At 41.4% G+C, this 5,973-nt stretch overlaps 1 pseudogene; it reads right to left on the bottom strand.

Annotated features, from left to right (window-relative positions):
• Window positions 1-790: 790 nt before the first annotated feature.
• Window positions 791-1,686, bottom strand: LOC112635902 (annotated as a pseudogene).
• Between the last annotated feature and the right edge of the window lie 4,287 nt (window positions 1,687-5,973).

The raw sequence follows: 5,973 nt of genomic DNA, 5'->3' as shown, positions 1-5,973 counted from the left end.
GTTTTAAGATTTAACGACTCCCCTGCTGGGTTTCAAACTTGCATGGGGCCTGTAGCCCCTTTCTTTTGGTTGATTTTTCCCTTTTGGAATGGGAGCACCCAATGCCTGTACCCCCATTGTAACTTGGAAGTAGATAACTGTTTCTTGTTACAGGCTGATAGGTGGAAGAGACTTGCCTTGTCTCTGATGAGACTTTGGACTTTGGAATTTTGAGCAAATGATGTAATGAGTTAGATTTTGGGGGACTTTTGGAAAGGCATTATTGTATTTTACAATATGAGAAGAACATAAGATTTGGGGGAATAGGCAGGGGAGAAATGATACAGTTTGGATATTCGTCCCGTCCAAATCTCATGTTGAAATGTAATCCCCAGTGTTGGAGGTGGGGCCTGGTGAGAGGTGTTTGGGTCATGAGGGCAGATCTCTCATGAGTTGATGCTGTCCTTGTAATAGTGAGTACTCACAAGATTTGGTTGTTTAAGTATGTGGCACATCTTCTCATTCTCTCTTGCTCTTGCTTTTGCTATGTGACATGTCTGCTTCTACTTTGCCTTCTACCACAAGTAAAAGCTCTCTGAGCCCTCCCACAGAAGGTTTACTTGACTCATGGTTCTGCAGGCTGTACAAGCACATGCTGGCACCATGCTTGTACAGCCTGCAGAATCATAAGCCAATTGAACCCCCTTTCTTTATAAATTATCCAGTCTCAGGTATTTTCTATAGCAATTCAAGAATGGCCTAACACAATACAAAATCTTTTTTTTTATTATCCAAAGCCAGATTATTCTTACTATGCTAAAGGAGAGATGACTAGATGACTTACCTTAGGCAATGGCTTTCCCTGATGGCAGTTGATACCACCAATGAAGATCATGTTGGGCATCACGAGTCCAAAGTCAGATAGTCCAAAACAAAGTCAGTTCGCAACAACCAAATTGATGTGTGGCTGTAAAGATCATATACCGTGACGGGCATTCGGAGAATTTCAGAGGCTATTTCTAGGGCACTTTTGAAAAAATGGTGGCAAAATAAATGTTCCTTAAAGTGCATGATGTGGTTCCGCACTCTCTCCTTGAAAGTCATGGCATCTGAGAACCCTAAGAGACCTCTGGGGACATAGGAAAGAGGAGCAGGGCACTGTGCACCTTCTTCAAGATAGTGGCAAAATATTTCCCTGGTGAATACTACAGAGGGGAGGGAGAAATATTTGGCAAGAATTAAGCCACAGGCATTAAAAGGATCCAGAAATATCACATCAAAAGAACTCTCCTTTAAGTATTCTACTAATTTTTTGTCCTTAAAGAAACTTCTACAATTTGGATAAAAGAAGTCCAAGATATCACTGGATGAACGCGTCACTAGAGGATATAGACTTTGTGCTTGTGCTTTCCAGTGAGAATCAGTGAAAACCACGAACTTCTGGTCCAGATCCTCCAGAGTGTATGAGGTTGAGGAAGTCTTCGCTGTGCAATTCAGTGATCTTCCCAGTTGCCAACTCACCTCTGTCCTGACTATGACCACCTCATGTCCCCTGAGGATGAGTTTCTCTACCACCGACCTCATGGTGGTGAACCAGTGGCTCCCATCCTTGGGCACTACCAGCAGCTTCCCTACCTCGGCAAAGCCACGGGTCAGCAGCAGACACACACATAGGGGAAGGGGGCCATTCCACCCAGCAGGAGCCATCAGAGAACTTCAGCTGAGAGTGAGCCAGCAGCTGGAATTCTAAGCTCCTATAATATTGTAGGCAGGAGAAGTACAGGCAAAACCTGCCCCCAAGGGAAGCCGTGTATTTTCCTGTTGACCCCAAAAAAAAAAAAAATCACACTTACTGCCAATGATTTACTCATAAGGATGAGAACACATGAGTAGCATTTGCTGAGATACCAACTTGTACGTTTTCCAGGAAAGAGTAGTTTATGGTCTTTGTCTTGAGGGCAGATCATGCCCTGTGCTGCAATGTGAGTTTAGAAACAAAATTATTAAGCAGTGCTTTTAGACTTTGATGACTCAGAAAGGTAAAAAGGAAAGTAAATTTGAATAAAGCTAATGTTTTTGGAATTTGCCCCTGATATGGTTTGGCTGTGTCCCCACCCAAATTTCATCTTGAATTCCCGCATGTTGTGAAAGGGACCTGGTGGAGGTAATTGAATCATGGGGTCAGGTCTTTCCCATGCTGTTCTCCTGATAGCAAATAAATCTCATGAGGTCTGATGGTATTATGAGGGGAGCTTCCCTACACAGCTCTCTTTGGGTGCTACCATCCATGTAAGATGTGACTTGCTCCTTCTTCCCTTCTGCCATGATTGTGAGGCTTCCCCAGCCATGTGGAACTGTAAGTCCAATAATCCTCTTTCTTTTGTAAATTGCCCAGATGCAAAGCAAAATGTGGATTTTAGCTTGAGACAACCAAATGCCTTCTGCCCAGAAAGGAGTTGTCATTTCATGGCCCAAGGAAAGACAGCAAGGTCCTTAGCATTGGCCTCCTACCTGACAGGAAATTGTGACTCACCTGCATCTCTGCAATGCATACACATGGCTGCTTTTAATCTTCCATTCCTGGCTTCTGAAATGCTAAAATGAGATTGACAACCCTACTTCCATGGACCCTTCCAGGGATTTTTATGGAATGTGATTGTCACCTATTGTAAACGACTTTCCTCAGATAACGTTGCTTGCAGTGGGGAGTCACCGGCCCTATGCTTGCCCGAGTACTCTGCTGAGTTGCCTCTCTCTGCCTGTTCTGCTTTCATGTTCTGAACAGAGCTGTAGGCTGCTGTGGGCTTATTCCACTGGCCTGGTGCCTCCCTCAGGAATATATGTATTGGTCTGCCCCAGTCTCCTAAGTAGTACTTGATGTTGAGGTTATGTCTTGTGTTTTCATCCTCCTTCCACAGCACCCATACTATGCCTCGCACAGAGGAAGTCCATGGGAATACTTGTTGTATTGGGCCGAATAAAATCTTGCAGGTTTTCACAACACCTTCACAGGTGAGCTCAGTGGTGCTTGTCAGGTTACCCTCTGAGGAACATTTAGTGAGGGATTCTGCAGCAAACCTCAGGGCATAGTTCTTGTCAGAGAACAAAATGTCTCCTTCCAGGACACCCTAATTGGTACTAGACATTTGCTCAGTCACCTTTTAACTTGGCAACTGAGGCACTTGCAGATGACTGCCCTTGAAAAATAAAAATGACAGTGAGTAATTTATCTTCCCTGAAGGCTTACTTCAGAGCAGAAAGCAATGAAACAGAAAATAGAAAATCAATAGACAAAATTAAAGAAACCAAAGCTGGCTTTCTGAGAAGATCAATTGTCTTGATAAAGCTCTATCTAGCACACTGATCAGAGAAAAAGACAGAAGAAATAAATTACCAATATCAGTAATGAGAGAGGTGGTATCACCATATATTCTACAAACATTAAAATGATAACAGAATATCATGAACAAATTTATGCCAATAAAGTCTGCAACTTAGATGAAATAAACATATTTCTTTAAAGGCACAAGCTCCCAATCTTCTCACTAGAAGAAATAAATAACCCAAATAGAAGTAACCAATATCTTTTAAATTGAATTTGAATTTGAAATTTAAACTTTCCCACCAAAAAAGTGAAGTTCAGATGACTTCCCTAATGTATTCTACCAAACAATAAAGGAAGAAATAATACCAAATCTTCACAGTCTAGTCCAGAAACCAAAAGCCTATGGAATTTCCTAATTCATTTTAAAAGACTAGGATTACCAAAATATCAAAACCAGATAAAGACATGATACGATAGAAAAACTACAGAACCTCATGAACTTAGAAAAAAAAAAATTTAAAACAATATTTTAGCAAATCAAATTTAATAATATTTTAAGTATGTAATACATAAAAAGATCATAGACTACAAGTACATAGGGTTTATCCCTGGGATGTAAGGCTGGTTTTCACTTTAGAAAATTAATCCAGGTTGTACCACCATGTTCATAGCTGCATAATTCACAACAGCCAAGAGGCGAACTCAACCCAACTGCCCATCTGCAGATGAGTGCATAAACAAAATGTGGTAACAAAGGAGTAAAATTCAGCCTTAAAGAGGGAGGAAATTCTGACACATGCTACACCATGAATAAACCTTGAGAACTTTGTGCTAAGTAAAGTAAGCCAGTCACAAAATGACAACTGCCATACCATTCTACTTCTATGAGGTATCCAAAATAGACAAATTGATAGAATCAAAAAGAGGAAAGGTGGTTGTCAATGAAACTACATTTGCAAAATTATGACTGAGACAGTGAAAGAGATCTAACTTAAGTGACTCCATCTCACTTCTAACCTCCAAGTTGTGCTTGTTATTCCTGGGCATAGGCTGAACTACCTTTGGGAGAAACTTAGTTTATAGTTTCCTAAAGCAAAGACAGTAACAGCCCTTTCCCAAAGCAGACCTCCTTCTTGCCTGGGGACTAGATTGAATTTGTAGGACTAACATCAACCACAAGATTAGAAATTATGGTTTAGGGCTGGGCACGGTGGCTCACACCTGTAATCCCAGCACTTTGGGAGGCCGAGGTGGGCGGATCACGAGGTCAGGAGATCGAGGCCATCCTGGCTAGTAGACATGGTGAAACCCCATCTTTACTAAAAATACAAAAAAATTAGCTGGGCGTGGTGGTGGGCGCCTGTAGTCCCAGCTACTCAGGAGGCTGAGGCAGGAGAATGGTATGAACCCGGGAGGAGGAGCTTGCAGTAAGCCGAGATCATGCCACTGCACTCCAGGCTGGGCGACAGAGCAAGACTCCGTCTCAAAAAAGAAAAAAAAAAGATATTATGGTTTAGGATTCATGCAGATGGAGGTTACAAGATTCTGACCCTCCCTAAACTGCTCCTAAGATCAATGCTTGAGATATTTTGCAGACCTAGCACTTGATGGATCGGCTGGCAGCACCCATATAGATAAACTGGCTCATCTGATCTTGTGGCCACCATCCAGGAACTGACTCAGTGCAAGAAGATGGCTTCGACTCCCTATGATTTCATCTTTGACTGATCAGCACTCCTGGCTTCTCCCAACCCACCAAGTAGTCCTTAAAAACTCTGCTCCCTGAATTGCTCAGGGAGACCGATTTGAGTAATAATAAAACTCCAGTCTACCGCACAGCCAGTTCTGTGTGAATTGCTCTTTCTCTATTGCAATTCCCATGTCTTGATAAATCAGCTCTGTCTAGGCAGCAGGCAAGCAGAACCCTTGGGCAGTTACACCAAGGGCTTGGAGGAGAGAGGAATGGGCAATTATTGTTTAATGGGTCCCAAGCTTCAGTTTGGGAAGATGAAGAGAGTTCTGCAGATGAATGGTGGTGTTGGTTGCACAGCAATGTGAATATACTCAATATTGAACTGTGCACCTAAAGTGGTGAACACGATAAGTGTTATGCTATGTGTATTTCACCACAATTAATGATAAATAATCTTTAAAAATAAATCAAAGCAGCATACCATATAAATAAACTAAAAATGTATAACCATGTAATGATCTCAATAGATGCAGAAAAAGTGTTTGACAAAGTCCAAAATCCATATCTGACAAAAAAATTTGTCAGTAAAAGAAGGAAAAAGAGGGAAAGTTTCTGAAGTATTGAGGGGCATCTTGTAAAAACCCACAGCTAACATCATCCTTAATGGTGAAAGACTGAATGCTCCACTCCTCAGATCAGACACATGCCAAGGATGGGGGCTAACTACTACTTCTACTCAACATTGTTTTATTCAATGCAGCCAAACAAAAAAAGAAATTTAAAATATCCAGATTTGAAAGAAAAAGTAAAAAGAGCTCATTCACAAACAATGTGATCATCTACGGGGAAATTCCAACAAACTCTGCAACAACCTCCAAGAACAAATAAGTAAGTTTAGTGTGGTTGCAGGATACAACAAGTAAAAGTTAATTTCATCTCTATAATTGGTTATTCATGAACATCAAGAGTTTCAACA

The sequence above is a fragment of the Theropithecus gelada genome, chromosome 12 (assembly GCF_003255815.1).
Source record: "Theropithecus gelada isolate Dixy chromosome 12, Tgel_1.0, whole genome shotgun sequence".
Classification (NCBI taxonomy): Eukaryota; Metazoa; Chordata; class Mammalia; order Primates; family Cercopithecidae; genus Theropithecus; species Theropithecus gelada.
This window is presented reverse-complemented; position numbering and strand designations above follow the sequence as displayed.